The sequence below is a fragment of the Panulirus ornatus genome, chromosome 1 (assembly GCF_036320965.1).
Source record: "Panulirus ornatus isolate Po-2019 chromosome 1, ASM3632096v1, whole genome shotgun sequence".
In the NCBI taxonomy this organism is placed as follows: domain Eukaryota; kingdom Metazoa; phylum Arthropoda; class Malacostraca; order Decapoda; family Palinuridae; genus Panulirus; species Panulirus ornatus.
This window is the reverse complement of record NC_092224.1, coordinates 74,151,268-74,167,568: the sequence shown is the minus strand read 5'-3', so window position 1 is coordinate 74,167,568 and position 16,301 is coordinate 74,151,268. Positions and strand designations below refer to the sequence as shown.

Below are 16,301 nucleotides of genomic sequence, written 5' to 3'. Positions count from 1 at the left end.
GTTGAAACACTCTGGCAGAATGAATCAATAAACATCTTCAAGTGTTGGTGGTCGTCTGAGGGTTTACCCTTCCATGGCCGCAGGTCTGGGGAAGTACTCTGGTATTTATCCGTTGGGCGCGCGTGCGTGTGTGTTAATCATTCGTTTTTCGTGGCCGAACCGTATCAACAGAGACCTCCCAGACTATGGAAGCTGGTCCTTCAGAATCTTCGGAAAGTTGAAGACATTCACAATGGTCGAGCATACCACCTCAAGATTATGGTGGAGGTATTCGGGATCCAAAAGGCCACAAAGGCCATTTGAGATTGATACAAAACTTTTCTTTATTAAAAGCCATTTTTCAGGGGCAGCTCCGGCCACCTGAGCCACTTTTTTTTCTTACTTGATCGCCGTTTCCCGCTCAAAGTCTTTTTTCACGCCATCCTCCCATCTCTACTTCTATGAACTATGATTACAAAGGAATATGAGTATTTTAACGCAGAAGAATAACAGCTTTTGAAAGGGTCGTGCAAAGTCGAGATCAAGGATTTTACCTGTGGTGAACATTATCCAGAGAGAGAACACGTCCTTCTCATCACTGGATGATTCTTAAATAACTTACTAAATATTTCAAACCATCCCCAGAGGAGATCTCAGAGCTGAGCTAACCATAACCACTTCGTCTGGACAGACCAAAAATATTCAACCACTCTCTCTCTCTCTCTCTCTCTCTCTCTCTCTCTCTCTCTCTCTCTCTCTCTCTCTCTCTCTCTCTCTCTGGATCATCGGCAAATTTCCAGAGACCTTCCAGCAAGCTCTTCCAGAACTTTCCTCTATAATTCCAGGCTGGATCCCCCTATAATTCTATTGCTCAATGACTCTTACATCCTTCCCGGGGGACGCTAAATCCGATTATAGGCTTAATCCTAAAAGTTCCGAAATCCCGTACCAAAAATAACAACTTTTCTCTCTCTCAGTTGCAAGATCAGTAATCAAAGACCTCGATGACATGGGTTCGAATCCTAGCCAGAAACCTTACCACAGGTCTTCGCGGGAAGACATGTGACGCACCGTATGTGTGTGTGGGAGGACGTTTGACAGGCTACAGGTCTGGTGGTACAGGCTACAGGTCTGGTGTTACAGGCTACAGGTCTGGTGGTACAGGCTACAGGTCTGGCGTTACAGGCTAAAGGTCTGGCGTTACAGGCTAAAGGTCTGGCGTTACAGGCTAAAGGTCTGGCGTTACAGGCTAAAGGTCTGGCGTTACAGGCTAAAGGTGTGGTGTTACAGGCTACAGGTCTGGTGTTACTGGCTACAGGTCTGGTGTTACTGGCAACAGGTCTGGTGTTACTGGCAACAGGTCTGGTGTCACTGGCAACAGGTCTGGTGTCACAGGCTACAGGTCTGGTGTTACAGGCTACAGGTCTGGTGTTACAGGCTACAGGTCTGGTGTTACAGGCTACAGGTCTGGTGTTACAGGCTACAGGTCTGGTGTTACTGGCTACAGGTCTGGTGTTACTGGAAGCAGGTCTGGTGTTACTGGCAACAGGCCTGGTGTTACAGGCTACAGGTTTGGTTACTGGCTACAGGTCTGGTGGTACAAGCTACAGGTCTGGTGTTACAGGCTACAGGTCTGGTGTTACTAGCTACAGGTCTGATGTTACTAGCTACAGGTCAGGTGTTACAGGCTACAGGTCAGGTGTTACAGGCTACAGGTCTGGTGTTACTGGCTACAGGTCTGGTGTTACTAGCTACAGTTACAGTTTCAATATCTGAGGAGAATGACAACTGTTACAGGGTAGTTAGCCTAGTGTCTCATCACAGAACATGAAATATTCTCCTTCGACGCTTCGGGAATTTTAAGGAAACAATAAGGTCTCCTGACCTTGGCATTTATAACCAAGTTTTCTTTAAATGTTGTCACTAATTCCAAAATAAAATTAAGCGGTTATAACAGAAAATATCTCAAATAACAAGCGAGCGATTGTGATGCAACTGTAGAGCAAGACTGGTGACGCACTGATACCAGCAGTGGTTGTGACACAATACTGGATCATCTGCAAACAAGATGCGAACCACAAGAACGTCTCTCATCAGATGGCTTAACCAGCGACCGTTCTTATTTTTATTTCTATAACAGTTTGTTTGATCGGTGTTAACGAGGGGGCCAGGCAGCACCATAATGGTAGAGAAATGATTAACGAAAACTTTTCACTGACTTTGCCTTTCTCTCCGTGTGTAGTGAACGTACGTCACTATACACAAGTTATGTATGACCGTAGAACACTAAGTGTTGGTGCCGTCGTACTCCACCTGGAAGAGGTTACACTGCCAGTAAAAGAGTCACCTTTGGCGAAGCTCCATCACATGTTTGTACAGTGTCGTCAAAGAACTTATCATTCTAAAGGGGTCTACATTTCCCTGCTGCTGGAGGTAGCGCATCCATGGGCAGCGAGAGCCTTTAGAAAGAGGCCCTGGGTAACGTCAGGACTCATAGAAATTGGTCCTGGAGTAATAGAGTATAAATACATTACTGGTATACATTGGTGAGCATGTGTGTGCATAACTTTGCATGAAAGTGTGGACATAAAGTGTGTATGTACACTGTGTATACCGTACATACGGTTCACTATGTGTATAATCAAGTTCGAGTTAGTATACCTAGAATACGTGTGCAGTCCTTATGCATGTCATATCGTTGACATGACAGAAGCTGTTCAACTAAAGTGCGATTAACAACACCCATGAAAACTGTATATATCTCCAGTGTATACATTCAGGTGCGTGAACCATACAATAGATATGTACGTACATGTCAGTAATGAGTACATATCAACTATACGTTTGAATAATACATCTTGACTTTTACTATACCGAAACTGGATGTCTTAAAATTCTTTGGGGATAAATTACTTAAACTTTCTTCACGATCTCCCACAACTTGTGTCCTTAAAACTGCAGTGGTGTGCCTCACACCAAACCACATAACATGGACGGGTGAAGACATATATGCAGACTTTCAAACAGGTTTATTTGCATATATGAAAGACGCGTATACAAACGAAGCTAACCGTACCCATGGTAATTAACACCAATTACAGAATATCAGTAAATACTTTACCGACATGAATGTCAGATTTATCAATTATTAATTAACTTGACCATCGAAGCTTAGCCAACTGCAACAAAGGTCTCCATAACGTACAAACACTGTCGGTTAATCTGTCACCATCATTAAAATGTAAAGCATTACATTCACACTAGGCTATTCCATGAAAACCAATACCTTATGAATCTATATTATCTGAATTTCAATAATAAATTGGAGAGCTATGTTGGCATATTCCCACCACGTCTGTGACATGTTGCATCAGTTTGTTTGCTAACTTTATGTTTGCTTTACCATACTGTTAACAAGCAAACGTGGATTCTCTTTCTACAATTGTTGACTTGTTAGTTTGATTGTCACCTCTTGTTGTGAAGTGTTGATATATGCTGGGGTGTTGAGCAGTGGTATCAGATGCTGGGGTGTTGAGCAGTGGTCACACATGCTGGGGTGTTGAGCAGAGGTCACACATGCTGGGGTGTTGAGCAGAGGTCACACATGCTGGGGTGTTGAGCAGTGGTCACACATGCTGGGGTGTTGAGCAGTGGTCACACATGCTGGGGTGTTGAGCAGTGGTCACACATGCTGGGGTGTTGAGCAGTGGTCACACATACTGGGGTGTTGAGCAGTGGTCACACATACTGGGGTGTTAAGCACTGGTCCCACATGCTGGGGTGTTGAGCAGAGGTCACACATGCTGGGGTGTTGAGCAGAGGTCACACATGTTGGGGTGTTGAGCAGTCATCAGTCATAAACAGTTCAATATAACAGATCTGTTCAAGGAGTTACAGCCACTTTGTTAACCTACGTCTAATGTTGTAGAAACTGTCTCTGCTGTAACTGTTGAACTGAATATAGTTAGTTGACTATTCTTAAGCGGATTACAGATACTCAGAGAAACCAGATGAATACGATACTTTGAAATAATAATAATAATGATGATACTACTACTACTACTACTAATAATAATAATAATAATAATAACAATAATAATAAATGAAAATAATGATTTATACGATAATTGACGGTAATTAGTGGTGGGGGGTGAGGAAAAAGTCATGAAAAAGAGGTAATCTTTTCTCTAACATTTCATAGTGTTATCTTTCACACAACAAAGCCAAGCAAAATGTGGGGCGAGGCGAGGTAAGTTAGCACAGCTGGCGTTATTGTGGCGCCGGAGGCTAGACCAGAATGCCCACAGGCCTTCGCTCACTCTTAAGATTTTTTCTTTCTTTTTTACGTTGGCGGCTCCGGTCAAGGATAATAGTCCACATCTAGGCAAGGCCGGGCCTTAATTGAAATATGGAGGGAATTATGAAACGGAAAAAGAAAAGACAAGGGAAAGTATTTTCGATTTTTGGATGAAGTGAAAGACTTGACTTTTGAAATGTGCAGCAGGTCATAGTTATTGGGAAAGACATGATAAGGTAGAGAGTGCCAAAGCTTCGACGTGTTGGGAAAGAAACAGGTATCATAACGGCCTACCCTTCAGTTGCCGATGGCCACACAGTCAACGTGACGCAGCAGCTTGCCGAGTGTTGCATGATCTAGTTAGTGGCGGGGGTACACAGGCAGCCAGCTCTCGGGAGCAGACACCAAAGTTATTCCTATGGAGGAGGGAAAGTGAACCAACGCTGCGGCGTAGGGCGAGGAGGTCAAGCTAGCTTGGAACGTTATTATACGACTCAACACTGTCAAGTAGGGATGCAAAACTAGAACCACCTTAGATGTGAGGGCATTACTCCATACAAGAGCGAACCAATCCCGTGTATAAACGGAGCAACTGTTGAGAAGGAAAGAAGTTTCGACGTCTATAAAGGACATCCAGTCTTTCAGGGGCAAACGCAACTATTCCTTTAATGTGGGGTTTCCAGGAGGGGATGATACAGTGATACTAAGCATGTTCATTGCGTCATGAGGTGGAATTACAGGACAGTCGAAGATGAACAGAAACTGGGTCTTGAAGGTATTAAACTTAACAAGATTTTGAGCACCCCACTGAGATATCCCGTCCAAGTCTGAGTTTATTGAGGAAGCTGTGTCAAGACGAGATGCAGATCGAGTGAGAGAAGAGGGAGCAGAATTGAAGGATGTGGATGAATGCAGTGTTGAGTCGTCAGCGTGTGAGTGCATTGGATTATCTGTGTAGGAGAGGAAATCGTTGAAAAATAAAGGAGATAAAGGGTAGGGGACAGAACAGAACCTTGAGGGACACCGCCGTTGATGTAGAGAAGGCGGGGAAGGCTGATCCATCAACAAAAATAACAATAATAATAATAATAATAATAATAATAATAATAATAATAATAATAATAATAAACAATGTTCATTATCGAAGAACTTACAAGTTGAGAACGATATATATATATATATATATATATATATATATATATATATATATATATATATATATATATATATATAAAACCAGGCCTGGATAATCGTTAATGTTAAAGGACTACCAAGATGCAGTTAGCGATGTTATCAAGACAACGGTCGCTGTGCTGGACTGTGTATGGTACACGGGTCTCCCAGAGAAGGTGGTTCAGTCTCCTGGTACGTGAGCCAGTCTTACCAATGCTTCTTGGTTACCGACGTGGCAGAGGACGTGGAGGATGAACATGAGTCCCATGAGACTACTATGCAGTATATGTGCTCGACTGAACTACTTCCAGGATAAACTTCATGGAAGATATTCATTCATGACTTTCTTGCTCAACGTCTCAGCTCCATCTGCCACCACTCACGCCTGCATAACCCGACCACACTGACCCACGCAGGGACGGCCACCTGACCTGCTGCAGGAGGGACTGATCCACAGATGGAAAACATCAACTAAGAGGGTCACATCAGAACGTGGGATCCTTCCAGGGAAAGAACAGAGCAATGGTAACGTCTCGCGGTCCCGGAGTTACCAAGGTCATGGGAAGCGAATATATATATATTTTTTTTCTTTCATACTATTCGCCATTTCCCGCGTTTGCGAGGTAGCGTTAAGAACAGAGGAATGGGCCTCAGAGGGTAAAAATCCCCACCTGGCCCCCCTCTCCGTTCCTTCCTTTGGAAAATAAAAAAAAAAAAACGAGAGGGGAGGATTTCCAGCCACCCGCTCCCTCCCATTTTAGTCGCCTTCTACGACACGCAGGGAATACGTGGGAAGTATTCTTTCTCCCCTATCCCCAGGGATAAAAGGAAGCGAATATATATATATATATATATATATATATATATATATATATATATATATATATATATATATATAGATAGATAGATAGATAGATAGATAGATAGATAGATAGATAGATAGATAGATAGATAGATAGATAGATAGATAGATAGATAGATAGATAAAGATTATTTCCACCCTCCTCCTCCATAACTCACACATGAGCAGCCGATTTCTACAACCTACTGAATGACTGATCTATGCAACCTTGATGTTCCTCTGAGGCTGTCAGCTGTGAGGAGGGCAATTCTCACCTGTGATACAAGGCTTCTCGTGACCGTCTGTAAACCACAGCTTCACCCTCAGCTGCAGTGCTCACAGCGAGCTTGGATGGCTAATGTACCGAGGTGCACACAAGGAACACACGATGTAAACAACATTGCTCTTCGTTACACACGGTTCCCAACCAAACCATCGGAGGGAGGAGGCAAGCTATACGACCATCACAAGGGTTCGAATCCAACCTTCAGTCCACCTGGACGCTTCCTACCACATGCCACACACACCCCCCAGGGAAACATCACGACGAGGCATGAGAGAGGAGCAGGCCAGGGGCTGGGATGTGGACTTTGTTACAATGACAGCCAACATGAGATAGAGAACCACAACACACAGGCAACTCCCCAGAGGCAGCCATCCTCCTTCAGTGGGAGTAACGCCAATATGGACCTGAATGTGGCATAAACCTTTTACTCTCCACTTTACAATTACGGCCACTTCAACCTCCAACCGGGATAGTGGGCGCTGCCAGCCTCTCTCTCTCTCTCTCTCTCTCTCTCTCTCTCTCTCTCTCTCTCTCTCTCTCTCTCTCTCTCTCTCTCTCTCCGCGAGGTCGTGAACCCAGGGAGGAGCATCGACTGGGTAATTCGAAGCTTTTATCAATGATCCGGGGGAAAGGAGGAAGGAGGTGACCTCTAGGGCCGGCATGTGAGGGAGGTGACAAGGTGAGGTTGGGAAGTGTGGTGACAGAGGTATACGCTGACACTTGATACCTTCACACAACGCAGGATCTGACGAGGCAAGTATAGAAATCTATAGGACGAAGTGAAAATGCTGTGAGTAATGCTAATCGCAAATTAGAACGGTATTTACTGCTAGTGCTGCAGGTCTAAAGTATTCCATGATGATTCCCCCTCCACCCCACTTTGAATTAACGCGCGCGCGCAAACACACACACACACACACACACACACACACACACACACACATGCCACGTCCTTCCCTTCATCCACAGAAGATAATGTTACCAACCCGAAGGTGACCTTTATCCCTACTGGGTTAGACGGGGTTAGAGGGAGATGGCTCTTACGACCTATTAGGCAGGTCAAGGACGCACGAGAATATTTACTTAATCATTTCATTCTCAGTACAATTACCCAAGAAACTGTGAAGCATTTCGAAGTACAGTGAATATGAAAAAGGGAATTTCATCTTGCATCACATCATCTGTTCGACGTATTCTTTCACAGTGTACAACCTGGGACAACAGGATGGTGTGGTGTTGGCTGTAGTGAGGCGGTGTGTATAGTGATCTGTCGTCATGATGTCAGGAGAAGGGGTGAGGTCAGCACCACACACTGGTCCCCCCCCCCACATATGGTATGGTCAATACACAGTCTTCGTTGTAGGGACGTAAGACAGTATACCGAGGAGGGAGGTGTGTTTTGGTGTTGGTAAAGTGATAACAAGTTATGGCATCTTGTCCTGGGCTGTGTCATGCAGAAACCTTAGCTGTGGTCAGCTCTGGGGTACAGACACCTGGAGCACGAACATGTTTGCCGGTGTGTGTGTGTGTGTGTGTGTGTGTGTGTGTGTGTGTGTGTGTGTGTGTGTTAAGACACGTGATTCATAGGAGCTCATTAGAAGACTTTAATGATATGCGAGTTCATATGGAATTATGAACTAGTGTTGCGTAAGTAAATTCAATAAACTGGTAAAATGGATGTGAATAACAAAATGTCAGTTGGCCAAAAGTGGGCACTGTGTCATTTCCTCATTTACTTCTCATATTCTCATATTAACAGGTATGATGGCGGTGGGTATATTCGAGAAATTATTTCAAAGTTCATCTCCCGAGGCGAAGTAATGTATATAGTCTCTTGTGATCTCATCGACTAATGACAAACTCGATATCTGTCTTAATCAGTCATGACAACATGGACTTAATGTATGACCCAGCCTACCACCACCACCACGGTGCCACACTCCCACCACACTCACGACACACTCCCACAACACTCACTCCACGCTCCCGCCACACTAACGACACACTCATACCACTAACATCAATTTTTACTAACATAGTAAATGGTGTGCCTCATACTTCCTGCATCCCCATCACATGTTCAACAACACAGGAAAGCAATGAAGTTTGCGTCATGAATATATAACACAGGAGAAGTGCAGAACCAGGTGGGGACACTCGGTCATACAGAGTGCACACATACATACTGTAGAATTTTTAACAAAAAACTTTAGAAAATCATTATCAAATAAGTATTATTTTATATACGTGATAATTACATGTAGATCTATCTACAGGACCAGACCTGTAGATATGAATCTGTTACAACGAGGGATTCCATCTGTGGCATCCGAACAATTAAACCACAGAGCAGCAGACTAGAGTGGTGTGCACAGTAGCACACAGGAAGGAGCCAATGAAGTGCCGTTGAAATATAACATCCTGCATGAAGGTGACGACATCACCACATCACTTATGTTATACTGATGTTTTATCTATCATCTGCCAACAGTCTCATTCCGCTACACAATGCTACGATCCACAGAGGATGCCCCACACATCATGCTTCACCTTACCCTCACGCCACGTCTTCCTTCCCACTACCACCTTCACCCCTCCACCAACCACGCCCAATGGTGATTCCTCCACCTCTGGCGGTTAAATCATTTTATCAAGTAATGAGCATCATTAATCATCATTAGTCTCATTAATACCACTTCTATCTATGAAGGATCGTTGTCTTGTGCGTGGCTTAACAGGATGACTGGCGTGGTCCAACGGCCTGAGCTCAGAGATCGCCTCTGTTCACCCACAATGAGGCTTCGAACTCACCAGTTGACACACTAAGGTTCACAACCACGGAGAGGAAGGAGTGACATCACAATAACCTGTTGTCAGCACATCGAAACCGAAGTTATAACCACATATAGTGATCCGCTGCGGATACTAGAAAGGACCTCGACAGGATGATCAAAACTCCAGACGATGAAACCTTGGAACTGGTTTGAAATGAAAGCTTCGAAGTAGCGAGTCGACACTGCAAACAGTAGAGGCAGTAGCAGCAGTAGTGGCAGGAGGAGGAGGACCAATGGCGGTAAGAACTCAGACTACCTTACTAGTCAGAGCTAAAACAACAGATCGTTACCTGTTGTTTAGCCACAACAATAACTGCAGGTCCTTCGCCTGACGTTCAGCACCACACGTGCTGGAACATGACACATCTTCGGAGATTCAAATGCTAACAACAGGAGATCGCATTGCCCCCAGGCCATCAGGTCCGTCATGGCAGTACACATCCATGCATTGCGCTACACCACGCATGCCAGACCTCCCTCAGGATGAACCTGGAGACGACCATCATTCTAGTCCCGAGCCACCTTCTGCAACATCTGATCTACTCGCTGGAGCCATGGATTTGATGTACTCGCTGGAGCCATGGATTTTGTGGTCTTCCTCTTCGTTCCTCCCATCCCAGCTATTCCTCTCAGCTAAAGCAAATTCAACATCAAGGGTGCGGGCTAGTTGCATAATGTCACAGCTGACGTCCTCACATCAGGAAGACGATAGTTTTCACGTCAAGTCTCCTCGGGTATCATCCAGTGACACACGTCTCTCAGGCGTCATCCCGTGATCCATCACGGTACAAAACCCAGGCTCAGCTCTTGCCTCATATCAGTATTCTATGATCAAGTAGGACAGGAACCTCTGGTGTCTCAGGAGCGTGTCTTTTGAGACACAGAGACGGAGGGAAATACTCCAGATGTGGCGAAGCCAAGAGACCGTAAATCAAACCTTGTTAGACGGTCTTCTAATACGGACCATTGAGAGATGATCAGAAAGTGTGAACGGCTGGGCTTGCTGTGGGCCAGCTGCCTTGTCCTAGACTCGTACCTGGACCCGCAATCCTAACGTTACACACTTCACCACAGAGGCTCGTGTTCATGATTATTCACGATGAATGATGCGAGTGTACACACAACACCAAGACACCAGCAGAGATCCGTCACTTGGCGGTGGACTGGGTCGGTAATGAGGTGACGCTCCATCTTTGTGTATCCAAACAACATCCCTTGAAATGGTGGCATTTAATATGCAAGATATTTTCCACTGGCATACCCAGATGCCAAGGAGAAAGGCTAATAATACCAGCTCATCATCTTTTACAAACAGTAAACACACAAAGATGTTTAGAGGCTATGACGTGGCGAGCAACTGGGAGGATGATGACATGTTCCTGACCCGACCTGTGAGGCAGTGGGAGGGATGGACCACAACCCCGCCAGCCTTCCTCCCTCGCTGCTGGACGAAGACTTGACGTCTCGTACAAGAAACTCGCCTCCTTCCAACTCGGGGCCACGCATGCAGGAGACTTCTGTCATGCTTAATGGTCGGAGTTCCAGGAACATTGGGTGATTTATCGAAATTTTCTTCCTGAATAATGTGAAGCATTATAGAGGGGGTTATAGATCCACGCAGAGGGAAAACAAAACTGTCCAGGATGATGTGTAACTTGCAAGAATCTCAGAAGGAAAGGAAGATCGATTCGATTTCTTGGATGTTACTTTGACACATTTTCAGCAAGAGGATGCCAGGGTGGCCAGGAGTTCCTAGGGAGTGTAGGTGGGTGCAGACCATCCAGATCAGTGTCTCGGAATTACCACTTCGGTAAAAATCTTAATTGCGGGCGTTTGGAATTAAGTTTACAACAGCCATGAATCACTTTTTTTTTCTTCTCTCTTTTTTTTTATAAAGTCCAGTACAGCCCACGCTCCCACATCCCATCACAGCCCACGCTCCCACATCCCAGCACATCCCACGCTCCCACATCCCAGTACAGCTCACGCTCCCACATCCCAGCACAGCCCACGCTCCCACATCCCAGCACAGCCCACGCTCCCACATCCCAGTATAGCCCACGCTCCCACATCCCAGTATAGCCCACGCTCCCACATCCCAGTACAGCTCACCCTCCCACATCCCAGCACAGCCCACGCTCCTAGCCAACCAATCCCTCCCAAGAGCAACTCCACAACCATGGACCCTAGGGTTAACTTCGCCTACCACCAGTTTCCTTCCTGATGGTGTGTGTTTCACGATCCATCTTGACAATCTCTGTCTTCTGCGATGAATCTCTTCTATTATTTGACCCACGTCCAGAGATGCTTTTAGACTTAGGATGTAGTCTCAAAGTAGCTTGAGATGACTGCTAAAGATCTGAAGTATCAAAAATGGTGAAGTTATAAAGGAAGTACAACGAGCAGGTGATGACCGACCTTCTTCATAACACATCTGATTCTGGAATATTTAATCAGATGATGTTTCGATGTTCATATCATTAAGCATTAGTTTTCACAAGTATTTTTTTTCCAAGAAAATTCCAAATTTAGATATTGCCGACATTCCTAAAGATGGAACATCAAGTAACCAGTTTTTTTTTTTAGGTAAAAGTAAATATGCCACAATCGCTCAGAGAATCAAGGAAAACCTCTGGCTACCCAACCATTACTCCAACATGATGTCAACTCACAGATAACACGTTCCTCAGCCTCTCACCTCAGCAGGAGCAGACGCTGTCAGGAGGGAGATGAAGGCGAGAGGGTGTTCCATCATCAATATGTTATGATCCACAGTTGGCGTTACATCATCACCATCATCATCATCAGCAGCAACCCAACGACCGGAGACAGTCATGGCTTCTTCTCCAGATCCCTACTGACGACACGCCCACACCAGCGCCGACCTCGCCAGCACCAGGGCTTGTTGCGACACAACTCCACCTCCCTAACCAGGAAGCTACCCCACACATCCTGACACAATCTATCCCAATTTCAGGATTCTGGGTGTGTGATCCCCACAGCGTCACAAAAGAACAACATTAGATACAGAACTGGGACTTCTCACAGACTGGGATGTGGGACTTCCCACAGACTGGGATGTGGGACTTCCCACAGACTGGGATGTAGGACTTCCCACAGACTGGGATGTGGGGATCCTGACGTTGTCCCACACCGTCGACCTCCTGGCAGTAACCCCCCACCAGGGTTACATGTCAACGCCTCAGGTAACAGTACGTGGCTGACGGACGTTCACTTACTATACAACTCCCGGTCCTTCGTTGCCTTGTGGGAGTCAGAGCAGATGTTAGTGACTTACCAGAGGCGAGCCAACTGGTCTCAACGAACACTTCCCCAGCAGCCAATGAGGAGCCCCGCTGCTGAGCGTGGGGTCACTACGGGCATCAGCCGTTGTCTCGGGGAAACTCATACGCAGGCGCACGCAAACATCAAGGCAGCACAAGTCCCTTGTAGCCAGACACACAAGCATTACCCCAACACCAGTCACCACCTCCTCACCACCACAATCACCACCTCCTCACCACCACAATCACCACCTCCTCGCCACCACAATTACCACCTCCTCGCCACCACAATCACCACCTCCTCACCACCACAATCGCCACCTCCTCACCATCACAATTACCACCTCCTCACCACCACAATCGCCACCTCCTCGCCACCACAATTACCACCTCCTCGCCACCACAATTACCACCTCCTCACCACCACAATCACCACCTCCTCGCCACCACAATCACCACTTCCTCACCACCACAATCACCACCTCCTCACCACCACAATCACCACTTCCTCACCACTACAATCACCACCTCCTCACTACCACAATTACCACCTCCTCACCATCACAATCACCACCTCCTCGCCACTACAGTATAATGACTGAAACTTTAAACATTATGTTAACAATAGGTTAAATTATGCTTCATACTGAAGGCTGATGAATCCATTAGTGTCTGGCTTAACACCGCAGCTGGAAGGTATGATGGGCTTATCGTAACTGTGTTGACCTTGGTAAGGACTACACCAGACTACTTCAAGTAACTTGCCTCTCACACCATATCTTCCAAACATCTCCAACAACCCAGTACTAAGACGCTTCCTCCGGATCCATAAATGTCACATACAAATCATTCTTTTTCTCTGTGTTTCTCACATCGGTGTCTCGAGGCAAACACCTGATTCATGAAGCCACATCGTTCCGCCCAAATCTGATTCTATTTATGTAACACACAAGTGCTGCTGGACCCGCCTGCGTCAGGTTACAAGACAGTAAATAAGTCATCTTTAGTGTGGCTGTATCATAGCCGAAGAACAGTACAGGATCGCCAATGACCTTCTCGAGTCAAAGCCTTCCATATATGTATGTATATATATATATATATATATATATTTTTTTTTTTTTTTTTTTATACTTTGTCGCTGTCTCCCGCGTTTGCGAGGTAGCGCAAGGAAACAGACGAAAGACATGGCCCAACCCCCCCCCCCCCATACACATGTACATACACACGTCCACACACGCAAATATACATACCTACACAGCTTTCCATGGTTTACCCCAGACGCTTCACATGCCTTGATTCAATCCACTGACAGCACGTCAACCCCTGTATACCACATCGCTCCAATTCACTCTATTCCTTGCCCTCCTTTCACCCTCCTGCATGTTCAGGCCCCGATCACACAAAATCTTTTTCACTCCATCTTTCCACCTCCAATTTGGTCTCCCTCTTCTCCTCGTTCCCTCCACCTCCGACACATATATCCTCTTGGTCAATCTTTCCTCACTCATTCTCTCCATGTGCCCAAACCATTTCAAAACACCCTCTTCTGCTCTCTCAACCACGCTCTTTTTATTTCAACACATCTCTCTTACCCTTACGTTACTTACTCGATCAAACCACCTCACACCACACATTGACCTCAAACATCTCATTTCCAGCACATCCATCCTCCTGCGCACAACTCTATCCATAGCCCACGCCTCGCAACCATACAATATTGTTGGAACCACTATTCCTTCAAACATACCCATTTTTGCTTTCCGAGATAATGTTCTCGACTTCCACACATTTTTCAAGGCTCCCAAAATTTTCGCCCCCTCCCCCACCCTATGATCCACTTCCGCTTCCATGGTTCCATCCGCTGACAGATCCACTCCCAGATATCTAAAACACTTCACTTCCTCCAGTTTTTCTCCATTCAAACTCACCTCCCAATTGACTTGACCCTCAACCCTACTGTACCTAATAACCTTGCTCTTATATATATATATATATATATATATATATATATATATATATATATATATATATATATATATATACATATATATATATATATATATATATATATATATTGTCTTGGGCAATCGCATGTTTACCAAATGGCGTCCTAACTACGTCTCTTCGTTGTATATCAACTGACAGGTACATTTCTCTCTTGTGTCTCCCCTGATGATGTGATTATTACACGAAAGTGCACTTGGGAACTTATCGTGTTTCATTTTCCCCGTGGACTAATAGGAATATACTTGATCACGTTACAAAGTAATGCAAGGAAGAGACAGAAAGGCCGCATTCGCTCACATCCATTCTCTAGCTGTCATGTGTAATACACTGAAACCACAGCTCCCTATCCACATCCAGGCCCCACAGACATTTCCATGGTTTCCTCCAGCCGCTTAACATCCCTGCTTCATTCCATTGCTAACCTTCCATAAAGTATCTCTATCAACCCTATCAAATGCTTTCTCTAGATCCATAAATGCCATAAACAAATCCTTCTTTTTCTCTAAGTATTGCTCAAACAATTTTTAAAGCAAACACCTGATTCATACATCCTATACCTCTACTGAAACCACACTGTTCCTCCCCAGTCTCACCCTGTGTACATGCCTTCCTCCTCTCAATCAAAAGTCTCCAACATACCAGATACACTCAGCAATATAGGCCTCTGTAATCTGAACACTCACCCTTGTCCACCTTGCCTTTACATAGTGGGACTATACATGCATTCCGCCAATCCTCAGGCACCTTACTATGATCTTCTGATACACTGAAAATCCTAACTAACCAGTCAATAACAACAGCATCCACTCCAGCTGCCTTGCCACATTTCATCTTACGTAAACCACTCTTTCACTTCGCATATCAGCCCGAACCAAACACCCTACATCTGCCACCCGATCATCAAACACATTCAACAGTCCTTCAAAATACTCACTCCATCTTATTTCATCATTACCTGTTGCCACTTCTCCCATTTGGCCCCTTCAATGACTTTCCCGTTTGATTTTGTTTTTTCGCACACTATCAACTTCCTCAAAACATTTTATTCTCCCTCATTTTCAACCCAACATGAAAAAAAGAACAAAAAGTTTCATCGTGAAAGTGAGGAAGCTAACTGGTGGCGAGTTTATGATAATCTGTGACAACGAGCTTACGTTGGTGGATCATTGAGAATCTGAATGTAAGATATGGGGGTATTAATTTCCAGCATTATAGGGTAATGACTGACAAAAATCCCCGGGAAAAAAAAAGATTCAATCCTGTCATGTAGAGTTACGTAACTAAAAATGTAACATGAAATGGAAGAGACCTTATTATCATATTTATTTTGGCAGGGACCATAAGTGACTGACCGACGAAAGAAGTTAGGGAGAAGCCTTACGACTGAGGTCAAGGACACTTACTTGACAGAGGTGACTTCAGAGAGAGGGAGCAGTGTCAAGGACGGGCACGTACAGCTGTCACAAGAAGGACTGGCACGTACAGCTGTCACGAGGACTGGCACGTACAGCTGTCACAAGAAGGACTGGCACGTACAGTTGTCACATGAAGGACTGGCACATACAGCTGTCACAAGAAGGACGGGCACGTACAGCTGTCA

The 16,301-nt window shown here is 45.2% G+C and overlaps 1 long non-coding RNA gene across 1 annotated transcript in view; it reads right to left on the bottom strand.

Moving 5' to 3' along the window:
- Window positions 1-16,301, bottom strand: part of LOC139749631 (uncharacterized) — a 597,160-nt gene that overhangs the window by 230,022 nt on the left and 350,837 nt on the right. The gene's annotated exons all lie outside the window — the stretch shown is intronic.